The sequence below is a fragment of the Fukomys damarensis genome, unplaced genomic scaffold, assembly GCF_012274545.1.
Source record: "Fukomys damarensis isolate Sample0158 unplaced genomic scaffold, DMR_v1.0_HiC HiC_scaffold_19, whole genome shotgun sequence".
Lineage (NCBI taxonomy): Eukaryota > Metazoa > Chordata > Mammalia > Rodentia > Bathyergidae > Fukomys > Fukomys damarensis.
The window spans coordinates 38,909,509-38,925,020 of NW_022900931.1; the positions used below are offsets into that span (position 1 = coordinate 38,909,509).

General features: G+C 37.8%; 1 long non-coding RNA gene and 1 pseudogene across 1 annotated transcript in view; both read right to left on the reverse strand.

Annotated features, from left to right (window-relative positions):
• LOC104856329 overlaps positions 1-15,512 on the reverse strand; it is a 270,278-nt gene that overhangs the window by 162,798 nt on the left and 91,968 nt on the right. The window lies entirely within an intron of this gene.
• Positions 10,240-11,457, reverse strand: LOC104856328 (annotated as a pseudogene).

Here is a 15,512-nt window from a genome sequence, read left to right on the forward strand (position 1 = left end):
AAAAAACAGGCAACTGACATGAATAGACCCTTCTCAGAAGAAAAAGTACAGATGTGCAATAAATGTATGAAAAAATGCTCCACATGGCCGGCCACTAGAAAAATGCAAATTAAAACAGCACTGGGATTCCATCTTATTTCAGAAAGAATGGCTATCATCAAGAACTCAAACAATAACAAATACTGGTGAGGCTGCAAGAAAAAAGAAACTCTTCTACATTGCAGTGGGAATGAAAACTAGTACAACTACTATGAAAATCAGTATGGAAATTCATCAAAAAGCTAGCAGCAGAAATTCCATTCGACCCAGCTATTCCTCTCCTAGGTATCTTGCTGAAAGAGTTAGAGACAACATACTGTTATGATATACCCATGTTTATAGCAGCACAATTAACAATAGTTAAATCTTAGAAATGGCCTATATGTCCATCAACAGATAAATGGCTAAAGAAAATGCGGTATTTATTTTGAATGGAGTGTTACTCTGCCTAGAAAAAGATGAGCTTGAGCCATTACTGGGTAAATGGATGCACCTTGAAAACATAATATTAAGTGAAATGAATCAGAAACAGAAGCTTAAATTTTACATGGTTTCTCTTATATGAGAAGCCCAAAATATAAATAAAGAGCAAAATAAAAGATATAATGAAGTAGGGAGATCTTTTTCAAATGAGAAGGGGAACAAGAGATGGAAGGAGAGTGAAAGAGGGGGTGGGAAGTGGATTAAAAAAAGAACTGGAAAAAAATGGAGATAGAGTTTTGAAAATCTGACCGGGACCAAGAGATTGGAGAAGCAGGGAGGAAGAAGAGGGGCAGGGTCAGAAAAGAATTAAGATTGTTATGCACACGTACAACTCCCCACAATAAATATAATTATTTAGTACTGCAAATATGTACTAATAAAAATTGTAGAGCCAGGGATTTAGCTCAGCGGTTCCGCCGCCTGCTTCCCAGTACAAAAAAAAAAAAAAAAAATGTAAAACACAGGAACATATTTAAAGCTATAGTGGTGCTTTGTTTCATGAACTTAATCCTACCCACAATTCTGGAAATAGGTGACCATTTTCATGATCATGTGGGAAGACTGCTGCTGTTATGTTTGTCACCAATGAAGAATTTGCAAACAAAAATAAAACTTTCCCAAACACTTCTGTGAGTCACACTGTTTACAAGCAAAAGTGCTCACACCTAGGAACCACTGTAAATACCAGGAATTCGAGAAAGTGGGTAAAATTTGTACATTATTTTAAAAAAATGTAACAAATAACTGGCTTGAAATATAAATCCTTAGTAATCTTTTATTAATAAAGAAATTAGTTAAAATCTTCCACAAATAAAGCATTAAGTAAAGACATTTTACAAATAAATTCTATCAAACATTCAAAAACCAAATAATTTCAATCTTCTACAAAAACCTTTTCAGGGAAGGTAAAAGAGAAGAATGTCCAATTCATTTTACGAGGCTAGTACAGCCAAGATGTTCGTAAAGAACTACGTTGAAAGGGCTCATCTTGCCCGATAGCTTCCCTTAATATATAAGCTCTAACAGTTAAAGATAGGGGCGACTGGAGCAGCGCAGGAAGTAGGGAGCCCAAAATAACTTATCTAAAAATAACCTGTTGTGTAACAGAACTTTCATTATAGACTCGGGAGGAAAGATGAAACTTTTCAATAAATGGTACTGGTTCGCACGGTTAGTCATAAAGAAAAAATGAAATAAGGTTCTAACTCATGCAGTTGCAGAAAATCTGTATAGATTTAGAGAAAAATGATTTTATAAAACCAGACTATACTTAGGAACTCAGGGTGTGTTTCTTAACATAAAAAATGCAAATCATAGAGAAAATAAGTAACTTTGACTCCATTAAAATTAGGAACTGATAAAATAGTTGGATGTGGTGGTGTATGCCTATAATCCCAGCTCTTGGGAAGCAGAGGAAAGAAGATCACTGAGTTCTAGCTCATCCTAGGCCTTATTCTAAGTTCAAGGCCAGCCTGAACTACATAGTGACACTGTCTCTAAAATAATAATAACAATAATTTTAAAAATAAATTCAGAATATCAAAAGACAACATTTAAAGATAAGTCACACTCTGGCAGAGGATATTTGAAATAAATTATTAGCAAAAATCCTGGGATCTAGAATGAGTAAACAATCATAAATAAATAAGAAGAGAGACAATTTAATTTTTTAAATATGCAAAAATTCATTGTGTTAGTCACTTTTTAGTCACTGGGACAAAATACATTATACTGCAACTTAGGGGAGGAGAGGTTTATGGTTTTGCAAATGGTTTCAGAAGGTTCAGTCCATAATCAGTTGCCTCCACGGGAGAAGGAGCTTAATGGAAGGGTGTGGTGGATGAAACCTGCTGAACTCATGGCAACCAGGAAATAGGGAAAGGAGAAGCCAGAGAAAAGAATACACCCTTCCAGGTCACAGTCCTCAGTGACACACTTTTCTGACCACACCCCACAGCCCAACAGCACATTGAGCTATGAGCTATGTTTGAATAAACCAGTAATGAGTACAGCACCCTCCATGATCCAATTGCCTTCCAAAAGCCCTACCTCTGAGCAATTGAATTTGGTGGTGCATCTTAAATCTAAATTATCTATGGATGAATAGGCATTTTGTTACATCGGGGGAGGAAATAGGAACAGCCTTAACACACACAAAAAGTGTTCATATGAGAGAGGCTGAGTCAGATGGATTGTAAAGTTAATCCCAGCTTGGGCAACTTAGTGCATTAGCAAGATCCTGTCTCGAAATATTAAAGGACTAGGGGTACAGCTCAGTGCGAAGGCCCACAGTTCAATCCCCAGTACAGGGGTTGTTAAAAAAAAAGCTCACATGTTGGTACAACCCTATAATCGCGCAACTGTGGAAGTCTGAGATAGGTAGATTGAAAGTTCAACCCCAGCCTGGGAAGTTTAGTGACTGTCTCAAATTTAAAAACAAACTAGCAACCACAGAAATGCATAGTGACACTACAAATCTCACACACACAAATTAGCAAAGAAAAATTGAATAAATAAAGGTACCAATGAGAATACAGAGCAGTAAGAGTCTAAATTGGTATAAACATTTCAGGAAATAATTTGATATCATAATGTAATGTTCAAAATATTCACACCCCACAAGAAAAAGGAGCCCTTCTACACTGTTGGTGAGAATGCAAACTAGTACAATCACTGTGGAAATCAGAAAGCTAAAATCAGAAATTCCATTAGACCCAGCTATAGTCTTTGTAGGTATCTTCCTGAAAGAGTTTAAAATATCATATTACAGTTATACATACATACCTATGTTTTAGCAGCACAACTCAAAATAGTTAAATCTTAGAAGCAGCCTATATGTCTAACAACACATGAATGAATAAAGAAAAATGTTGTATTTATTTACAAATGTTGTATTTATGTACTTCTCCCTTGGAAGCCACTGATCATGGACTGAACCCTCTGAAACCATTTAAAAAAACATAAGCCTCTCCTCCCCTAAGTTGCAGTGTCAGGTATTTTGTCCCAGTGACTAAAAAGTGACTAACACAATGCATACTATGTCATAAAGAAGGATGATTTTGCACCTGCAAGGCAAGTGAAAGGTCCTGAGTTCAATTCCCAGTTCAAAAAATAAATAAAGGATGAATTGAGTCATTTGCATGAAAATGGATGCACCTTGAGACCATGTCAAGTGAAATGGATCAGACATACAATCTTCAATATCACATGGTTTCCTAATTTTAAAAAAGCAAAACATAGATAAAAAGAAAAATAAAAGATAATAAAACATACTTTGCAAAAGTGAAGTAATCATTATATACTTCAAACATGTACCAATAGAAGTAAAAAGATTCATTTTGAAAATAAAAAAGGCTATATATGAACAATGCCCTGTTATTAAACCTCAATAAAAGCTGGGGATTTAGCTCAGTGGGACTGCACCTGCCTCAAAAGGGCAAGGTCCTGAGTTCAATCCCTGGTACCAAAAACAAACAAACAAAAGCGAACAGCAAAAATACACAACTTTTAGGGGTTGTATTAATTGTCCTTCCATTGCCAGAATGAAACATTGGATGTGATTAACTTATAACAGAAAACCTTTATTGAACTCATGGTTCTGGAGCCTCTAGGACAAGACTGGGTGGACCCATTGCTTTAGAACTTTGCTGAGGGTACTAGAATGCAAGGCTAGGAGAGGGTCGTGGGGCAGAGTTCTCTTTATGAGCCAGGAAACAAGGAGAGAAAGAGAATACTAGATTCCACAATTCCCTTTAAGTGCATGATGCCAGTGATGTAAGGCCCCCTCCACTGGGCCCAACCTTCCAAAATTTTCAGCCCTCCCAGTGGACAAATCCTTCAATGTAGAGACTTTTAGGGGACACTCATCGAAACCACAGTAGGGTAAATTCTAAAGAAGAGTAATACTGAATAATGAATACTTGGAAGAATTAGGGAGATGGAAAGAATTAGAAGAGATGACAGTAGCTTCAACTACATAGACAATATTCTATTTCTTAAATTTTATGGTGTATGCGAATTATTCTTTAAAACTGCATACATGCATATATTCAGGAGTTATAGGAATAAGGTTGATTGACATATATAATTTTGCATGTATTTCTCTGAAATGTAGTAAGTATAGAAAGTAAGAGAGAAGAAAATATTGTCAAGAATTTAGGATGTATCTGCCCCCCTGTCCATCCCCATCTTTCACTAACCAACACTGCCCGAGCTTTCAGGGATCTCAGTTCTGGCCTTCCTAGAAAGACAGACAGCACAAATTTTATATCGACCACAAATTCAAGCCCATCTTGGGGCAAACTCAGTGACTCAGTGACACCCTGCCAAGAGGGAGACCGGGGTGGGGTGGGGTAGGGGGTGAGCACAGGCTGGGGAATGTCGCTCCATGTGGTGGAAGCCTTGGATTCAATCCCCAACTGCCACAAAGACAGACAGACAGACAGACAGATAGACAGACAGACAATAAAACAAAGTAGGCGGTGGGAAAAAATAATTTAGAATGTATTAGTAGAAAGAAAATGTAAAGAGAACCTTTCAGAATAGGATGCAAAGGGATGTGAATAAGCAAAAAAAAACATGCTCATCAGAAATCAAAGACAGTGACAGAGCATTAAGGTTATTCAGGCTCCTTGGAGAGCAATGTTGATTGGAAGCCAAAAGGGTGTTGGATATGGAGCTAAGGCAGAAATATCCAAAAAAAGAGATGGACTTGACAGGAGGCTGGATAAATGCACAAAAAAGGATGGTAAGGGTGATGTAAACAAAGCCTAATCCAGTAAATTGAGCATCATCAAGAGGAGTTTGGAACTCTTTCCTGTGAAAAAACTGAATCAGAATTCTTCTACCCTTTCAGAATCCATCATAAACATCCCTACCCTCAAAGGATCAAATTTTATGTTTATGTGGATTCAGGCAGGGTGTATGAAACATGTTCTCAAGATAGTCTTTTATAGAAATGAAGTAAATGGACTAAAAAATGATACATGAGCTTTCCTCTCCAGAGGTAGCAAAACAATCCTGTAAGGTTTTAAAGGTCAGTAGAAGGACACTTGTTAGATGGCCACAGAGGAAAAAAGATTAGATCACAAGCAAAACATCTATATTCAATGCTCATTTTGCAACTACTGTACAAGTAGGTTGAAGTGTGAGAACACAGACATGTGACCTCAGGAAAGTCACAGCATTTCTCTCTACTCTTTTGTCCAGAAGACAGAGGTGAGCCTTTGCTTTCCTCAGTATTTGATGGTCCTAATATGACACAATGCTGAGATTCATACATTTAATGATTCCAATCCAATTGTGATTTCCCTACTCAGAGAGAGAAGCTAAAGGAGAAAGAGTCTTCAAGGACTCGTACTTCCCCAAATTTTCCACCTCCCAGTGTGGCTCAGAGGGAGTTCCTGTTCCCCTAAGAGCCATGTGCCAGAAGTCCAGCTTTGAAATCCTGCCTCCTTCCACACCACCACTGGCCCCAGGATGCTTCATTCCTAACGCATACCCTGGGGATATCTCACCCCTGGCGGGCTGGTCCTCCAGCTTGAAAATGCCTTTCAAGGTTAAAAGTAGGTGAGGCCTCTGCTTTCAGTAAAAAATTCTTAAAGGTAAGTGTTGGTCTAACTTTTTTTTTGCCTTTTACCATATGGATTTTTGTTTTTATAGCCTTCAAGAATGAAACAATTTTTAACTTGAAAGCAACTATTTCCACTGCTGTTAAAACATTCACATTTAAAAAAACAGTATATTGTATACTGGTAAATAATTTGGGATACAGACATTCAGAACATTTAATGATTGAATACATAAAGTATTTTCCTTTTGTTTTTATGTGACAGCTGGATGAGTTTCAAATGCCTGCTCATGGTACAGGGTCTCAGCTTCCAATTCTAGAATTCTTTTTCATTTTCTTAACCCTGCCTTCCCTTTCCCATCTTGCCTCCTCTTTCCTCTTTGAGAAAACGCAAATGTTTTTGATTACATGATAGCTGCAAACTTTATGTCTCCCATTTCAATTGTTGCATGTCATAAACAGAGGAGTGAACTTCAGACTCCATTAAGACAAATGTGGAATTGAATCACTGGGAGGCCTTGCATACTGATAGGATGATTTCTTTTTTCTCTTGAAAAAGGGAATGAAATGCTCCAGCTACCAACCTTGCCACCCGGCAGCCTAAAGAGGACAAGACCTCAGTTCTAGTTGAGGCAAAGTGAAGCCTGTGGGCCTGAACCAGCACAGCTCTCTCAGGGTTCCTTGAACTCTGTGTAAGCTTTAATGTGTGAGGGCTGACAAACACCAACATGCTAACCAGGAAAGACAGAGCACATATAAAATCACCGTGAAAATGCTGCTGATTCTGATTTTCTCTTCTCTCATCTGTAATTTTCTTCTACATTTTCTTTCTTTAAAAAAGATGTTATTATTGTCACAATGCTGGCAAACAATTTGGAAACAGCAAGGGCAAGACAACACTTTTCAATTAGCCATGACAAATATTTATCAAGAACCTATACTATGTGCCAGGTACTGTTCTAGATTCTTGAGAGTCTCAATGACTAAAACTGACAGATGCCTCTATTGCAAGGCAGAAAGGTATTTTTTATAAAAGCAATAGCAATAGTGTATAATAATTTTTTAAAAGGCGAGAAGTGTTCTGGAATAACAGAGCAAGGAAAAGGTATATGGGCATACTAGCTAAGGAAGGGGTTGTATTTTCAATTAGGTGGAGTGGTTATGTTTTTAAAAAGAGATGTTTGATCAGAGTATTTTGAAGTGTGGGCAAAGCGAGGCTAGTAACGATATGTGAGAGTAAAATCCCTGTGCTGATCTGATTTTGCCTGTTTCATTGTAAATGTTTTATACAATCTAGTCATGTGACTCCATGTGACTATCTTTATAACTTCTGAGTACATTAAATTCAATACAATATAAGGATTTTTATTGAACCTCTCCTACATAAGGCATTGTTGGGAGAGAGTTATTGACAATGAAGGCAGGGCTTCATGCCCCTGAAGCCTTCATTCCAATAGGAAAAGGAAACATATAAAAGAACAAGATGATTTTAGATCATGATAAGGGTTATATGGGAAATAAATATGCCAAGAGCAGATAGGGTGGCTGGGCTAAGACTCTTTGACTTGAATCTCACATAAAAATAAGAAACTTATAGTGAACTTTCCCAGTATAAGGAGTATGAAGTATGAGGTTCCCAAAGACAGGATGGTGTTGACCTGAACAGAAGCAGAATAAAAGCTAGGATAGCTAGAATGAGGATAGTGAAAAGAGGTGATACCATCAAATTAGACACTGTTATGAACTGAATTTTTGTCCTCCAAAAAGATGGTGAAATCCCAACCCTCAGTGTCTGGGAATGTGACTTTATTTGGAAATAAAGTCTTTGTAGATGAAGTCTTTGTAACATGAAGTCCTTAGAATGTGCCCCAATCAAATATGACTGATATCCTTACACAAAGGGAAATTTTGGGCACAGAAGCATGCACGTGCATGTGTACACACACACACACACACACACACACACACACACAAAGGGAGAAAGTCATATGAAGATGAAGGCAGATAGATTGATGTATCCAGCAGCCAAGGAATGTCAGTGGTCACCAACAAGCTAGCCAGGGGAGGCATGGAACAGATGCTCCATCACAACCCTCAGAAGGAACTAGCTCTCCTACCACTATGAGTAGGACTGTTAGTCTCCAGAAGTGTTAGACAACCATTTCTGTTGTGTAGGTCATTTACTTTGTAGTACTTTGTTATGGAAACTCTAGGGAACAAATACAGGCAAGGACAGATTCTCTAGACATTTATATTTTAGCCTAAGTGCAATGAGAATGTAGTAGGAGACTTTAAATATGACCTGATGATTTAAAAATATCATATTGGTACTGACATCTGGTCATGGCAGTGCAGTACAACCAAGGAGTACTTGATGATTTTCACAGAAAACATCAGTAGAACTTTACTCTTCACAGACATCAGACAGCAACCATTCTATATAGACCTGTGGCCGTCAGTTTGTAACATTAACGTTTCACATTCTTGATAGATAAAGACAGTGTTTTGTAGAAAAGTTTAAAAAAACATGCAAATTTTTGTAGGCTCAAAACAATTATGTTTTGTGTAAGTTAACCCTTTTCATGACACCTGAATACCAATTCTGATTCACAAAATGTTTATTGTTTTGAGTGTGAAGGATGTAGGAGGCCTTGGAAGTATAAAAATGAACAATGTTATGCTCTTAAACTTACAGTTTGATGGAAAAGACAAAAATTAAAGAGATACATCAATCTTTCAGTGAGTCATAAGAAGGAATACTGACAGGAAGACAAATGAAGAGTTCAGTGATGATGATGATGATGATGATGATGATGATGTGTGTGAGTGTGTGTGTGTGTGTGTGTTTGATGAAGACAGTGCCTGAGTCAAATACTGAAAGTGAGGAATATCTGGCCAAATTAAGAAAAAAAGATGATGTACTCCAGGATGAAGGAAAGGCTGGCAAAACCCTGTGGTGTACAGCTAGCTATCAGCAGACGGACAGCTCTAGAAATATGAATGGTGGCAGAGATTGAGGCTGAGCACAGGAGCCTAGTCTTAGGGGTCCTTGGAGGGCTGTCTGAGACCCTTGACTATTTGGTAAACAGCTCTGGTAGAACCCACCAGAGACAGAAGCAAGAGATGAGCTGCATTAGTCTGCATATATATCTGTCAGAGTTTTTTAGTCTATGAACAACTGAACTGACCCAAAGAGGAAACTTTTTGCGAAACCTTTGAAAGTTTAAAGAATTGAGGGAAACTGAGGAAACAGGCCTTGGGAAAGATAATCTAAAGGTAGCCATAAGATAGAGGTGGCAGATTGGTAGTAGATATTTTCTTCAGGGATAAACCATCAATAGCTGTGTTCCTTGAAAAAATAGGTTCTTTGCAAAAAATATTGTGTAAAGTACATGTGTACAAAATGTCAAATAGAGTTGCAACAACAGTGTAATATTAAGGAAAAAAGTCTTTGTTCTTATTTCTATTTTGAAGGACTACTTTAACTGATTTAGTTGTTTTGCCTTCCAAAATGTATCTAAGTGTAAAATGATGCTTGTACTGGAAACCCAAACCAAACCTAAAAATACCATATCGCCTGAATGTAGAGAAAGTAGTAAAAATCAAAGTGGGAGATTAGTTGGGAGGCTATGACATCGGTAAGAAACGATACTGTCTTGGGTCTGTGGATCTGAATAGCTTAAATGTGTATTATTTGTCAGTAATGATCACTATTCTGAATATAACTAGAATATGATTATGATGAGACAAAATGTTCACTTATAATAAATCTTAGAAATTATGCCTGTGTCCACACATAGCTGTAAAACCGGAAAATCATGAATACAAGCATTATGGTTGAAAGAAATCACTTTATAGGAAAGAGCTTTTGGAATATATGAGTTTGCATATGTTTCTATCTTTTTTACCAGCAGAAATGTAGATTCAGTCAAAGCTTTCATTTGTCAGTTGAGTAAACTTCATAAGAAAAATGAAAACAGAACCTGAATTCATATTTCAAACATGTTTATGAACACATCCTTATATATACATGACACACAAATATATATAATATATGCCTCTACATGCACACATCCATATATGATACACATATATATTATCTTTATACTCTACTTCCTGTCTGGATAAATTCCTGAATTTTGGATCCCCAAATAGTGTTAACCATTTAGGCTTGAAAGTCAGCACCTGTTTTGAAGAATTTTGGGGGTCCAGGGAGCAGTGTCTTTATTAATGGTACATGGTGAACCAGAGCTTGCTAGGTCCCTTTCCTACTCCTTAGGTCTGGAATGGAAACTGTGAGATTCTCAGAGCTGAGAGATGGCAGCAGGGACTCCCCAGAACAGAGGGCTTCTCTCCATCTCCTCTCCATCTCACAGTCTCACTGGGGTAGGGGTCAGAGGCTCTTACTCCTTTGAAGCCATGCAGAGCATGAAGTCTACCACCCTATTGCTGTAGCCAAACCCATGGTAAGACCAGGACATGAGCTGGACAAAGTGGTCACTGAGGGAAGTGCCAGCCCCAACACTGAAGGTGGAACGATGAGTGTCATTGTTGAAGTCACAGGAGACAACCTGGTCCTCAGTGCAGTCCCAGATACCTTTGCCTTTTAGGTGGCCCTCTGGTGCCAGCTTCACCACCTTCTTGATGTTATATTTGACAGGTTTCTCCAGGCAGCAGGTCCACAACTGACATGCCAGTGAACTTCCCATTCAGCTTAGCGATGACCTTGCCCATAGCCTTGGTAGACCTAGTTGAATACAGGGCAATGTTCTGGGCATCCCAATAGTCACCAGATCACCATTTCCAAGAGTGTCATTCACAATGTTCTGAGTAGTAGAAATGGCACGGACTGTGGTCATGAGTCCCTCCAGTAAGTTGTCATGGATGACCTTCACCAGGGGCACTAAGCAGTTTATGGAGCAGGAAACATTGCTGAGAATCTTTCAGGAGTTGTACTTCTCATGGTTCACACCCATCACAAACATGAGGACTTCTGCAGAAGGGGCAGAGATGATGACTCTTTAGGTGCCTCCCTTCAAATAGGCCCCAGTTGTCCCCATGGTGGTGAAGATTCCAGTGAACTTCATAACAAGTTCAGTACAAATATTGTGCCACTTGATGCTGGCAGAATCTCAATGCTAGGATATGAGATAGCCTTTTTCATTGATGACAAGCTTCCTGCTTTCAGCCTTGACTGTACCATGGAACTTGCCATGGGTGAAATCTTACTGTACCATGAAGACCACGTAGTTGAAGTCAATGAAGGAGTCATCGATGGCAATGAGATCCACTTTGCAACAGCTGAAAGCAACCCTAGTGAGCAAGTTCCCAATATGCCCAAATCCCTTCACTCCATTCTTCACCATATGGTAAGAGACAGCTGTCAGTCAGTTGGGGAAGAGTAGAGAGTCTTGAGGATCACTGAAATGAATAAACCATCTGCTACAAAAGGGATATCCTTGATGACAAAGGTAGGGGAAAGAATCAGTCATCTTAAGCTATTTTCTTAATCTCCTTTGCTAGACTTTTTCTTCTGAAGCCTTAATGATTTAAAACTACAGTTTTCAACAAAAATCAAGGAAATTGAAAATTCTACAGAACAAAATAGGAGGCTTCTTCAGTGAATGACAAGAAAATTAAGAAGAGAATACGAAAGGACCCTAAATTTAAGAGAGAAATGAAGCAGGATTACCAAACTCAATACATGAATCTTATTTGTCCCTTGTTCAAGAAAAACATTTGTAAAGAAAATAAAAGAAAAAGATATTTGTGATAATTGGGGAAATGTAATCATTGACAAAGTTTGATTATATTAAGGATTTTAAAACTTTTTCTGGGTGTGAAAGTGATATTTTTCTTACAAACTGTTTTAGAAGTCTTTATCTTCTTGAGATCCTTCCTGAAACATTTCTGCATGAGTTGATATGATGCCTGAGGTTTGTTCTGCAATAAATGAATAACAAGAAGTAGAGATATAAGTGAAACAAAAGTGATCTAAGTCAAAGATGATTGAAGTGGATATGTGGATAGCAAGGAAAGAGAGGCTTATTATATTACCTTGTTTACTCTTGTGCAAGTTAAACTTTTCCATACTAAAAGGTAAACTATATGAAATAATTTCAAATGTTAAATTTATAACCTGAGGGGTTTTTTGTTGTTTTTGTTTTTATACTGGGAATCGAACTCGGGACCTTTCATCTGCAAGGAAGGTGTGATACCACTGAGCTAAATCCCTGGCCCAGGGCACTTTTATAAATGTGTTTCCAATGAAAATAATTTATTCAAATGCTAAGATTGTATTTTTTTATAAGACAAAGTCTCACTATGTAGTCCAAGGCAGCACTAAACTTGCTATGTAGTCAGGATAGCCTCAAACTCATAATTTTCCTGCTTTAGCACTCTAAGCCCTGATATTCCAGGTGGGCACCATCATGCCCAGTGTTATGGTTCTTTATTTAGTATTTTAAGTCCAATTAATTCCAACACAAAAAATTTTCAATATCCAACTCTGTGATGAGTGTATGCTATAATTAAATTATACCCTGTATCAATTAACTATTGTTCTCTTCCTTGTTTCCTTATAGATAAAGTCCTTTGAGACATCCTTGTACAGAATTGAGATGTTTCACTCATTTCAAAGATCTGCTCTGGCAAGTAAATTTCCTCCACAAGCATCACACTAGAGTTTTCAAACATGTTTCTGCTGTGTTCACATCAGCACTCACAGACTCACTGTTCACTTTCACATGATGCAGTGAATGAAAATTCTAGACTGGGCCAGGGAACTTGCCATGGATAGAATCCATTTCAACCACCCAGACCGAGTAGTAAATCCAGAATCATAGGTGTGTCCAACTCTCCTTTCAACTTCTTTGGCCATGACTGTCTCAATGATGAGAGGAACATGCTTCTGTGTCTGGTTTTCAGTCCTGGTCATTAAAGTTTCTGCATATCTTACATGGGCCCTTCTGAATTCTTCATTTGCCCTGTTGTCTTCAATGAAACAGATTTTCTTTGATTAATTTTCTTGGTACATTTTAGATATAAAATATAATGACATTTATCAGGATTTCAGTTCCTTTAATTGCTTTGCACACACTTAAACATGTTCTATGAATGAATATATGGTCTATTTTGGAGAATGACCCATGTGCAGCTCAAAAGAATGTTTATTCTGATTTTGTGATGTGGAAAACTCTGAAAACATCTTTTATGTTCATTTGTTCAAAAGTTTGATTGGGTTGTAGTATTTGGTTATTTTTGTCTAGCTGATCTATTTATTTGTGACAGTAGGTACTGAGGTCCCCCACTACTACTGTATTAGTGCTTATTTGATTTTTCATGTCCATTAGTATTTGTTTTATATATTTAGGCACACTAGTGTTTGGTGCATATATATTTATGATTGTCATCTCTTCCTCTTGGATTGCTTCCTTTTCAAGGATATAGTATCCTTCGTTTCTCTTAATCAGTGTTGGTTCAAAATCCACTTGATCTGTAAAGAGAATAGCTACTTCTGCATTTTTTCATGTTCCTGTCACATGGAGTATTGTTTTCCAACCTTTAACTTTCAGTCTATCAGTTTCTTTTTGAATTAAGTATGTTTCTTGTATGCATATTGTTGGATCTTGCTTCTTGACTGATTCTGCCAATCTGTTGCTTTTGATTGGTGAATTGAGATAATTAGCATTGATAGTTATAACTGATATGTATTAAGTTATCTTTGTCATGATCTTTTCTTTTTGTGGGATTCCCTCCCTTTGCATTTAATTTCTTATCATGCCTCATGGATTCACTCTGCTAGGCTTCCTGGGGTTGTGATCTCACTGTTGTTGTATTGATGAAGCTCCAAAGGTGCTCTTTATCATGAAAGTATCTTATTTCTCCATCAATTTGAAAGATAATTTTGCAGGGTACATCAATCCGAGTTGGAGGTTGTTTTCTTTTAGGGCTTGAAATGCATCTCTCAGGCTCTTGCCTTGTGGGTTTATGTTGAGAAGTCTGTTGTGATTCTGATAGGCTTTCCTTTGTATGTGATTTGTTTCTTTTCTCTAACTGTTTGTAGAATTTTGTTCTTCTGTTGGGTTTCTGGAAGAGTAACTATTATATACCTATGTATATTTTTATGATCACGGCTAGTTGGAGTCCTATAAGCCTCACTTTTCTGTATGTCGAGTTCTTTTCCCCTACTTGGGAAGTTTTCTGCCATTGCTTCTGTGAAGAGTAGTTTTATGTCATCTGAACGCTCTCCTGTTTCTTCATTGACTCCAATCAGTCTTATGTTCTTCTTTTAATTATCTAGCAGCTGCTGGATTGATTTCTCATGGTCCCTTACTATTTTTAAAATATGTCTTTCTTTTCCTACTCATTTATAGCAACCCTATCTTCTACAGCTGAAATTCTGCTCTCACACTGACTCATTCTGCTGCATAAACTTTCTTTTTTATCTTTATTAAGTTTATTGGTACAAATTAGGTATACAACATAGTTGCATTCATCATTGGGATCCTGTACCTCTACAAGGCTTATACTGGTTTTTATTTCTCCCCATTCCCCACCCCTCCCTTCACCCCCTCCACCCTTACCTGTTTACAAAGACATTGTTTCCATGTCTTTTCTGCTGCATAAACTTTCCATGGAGTTTTTAATCTGGAAATCTGTTTGAATCTGTTTTATGGATTCCATTTGTTTCCTATGTTGGGATTCCATCACGTTCCTCAGCTCCTCTATTTTTTAATCTGTTGCAACTCTGGATTCATTAAGCATGTCTTGCACTATGGGCACAATCTCTGTTGTTATCTGAGAAAATATTTCTGACTTCATTTTTTCCAGATCCTCTTTTGTTGCCAGCTCAGGGAGTCCAAGTGGTTGAGTATCAGATTGTTACATCGTGTTTCTATTCAGGGTTGCCTTAGGTGACTTGGAAGTCTGGTTTGGGGACTTGATTCCATGTCTTCTCATTTCAACAAATGCAGCCTGCTGTACCTTACTGAGACAACTTTTTGCTTACCCAGTGGTCTTCATTTCTCATCAAGACACCGAATGGCCTTTGCTCTGCTGCTCACCAGTACACCAATTCCTGGGTTCAAATCACAGGTGCTAAGGGGTGGGCCTCTAACTGAAGCTTGTGTGCCTCTGCATCTCCTTCCTGGCAGGCCTTAGTTGGGCAGGCTTGCCCAATCCTCTGGGATTGGGGCAGGTCTCTAGCTGGGATCTGCCTGCAGCCCGGCCAGTCTGGACCACACTGTTGTTCAACAGGATCTGCACATACTTCATGATTCTTCTTCTTTTTTTTTTTTTTTTTCTTATATCTGGGATCAAACTTTGGACCTGTGTTTGCAAGATAGGTGGTGGAACCACTGAGCCAAATTCCTGAAGCAATAGAAAAATTTTTTTCACTTTTTTTTTTTTTTTTTTTTTT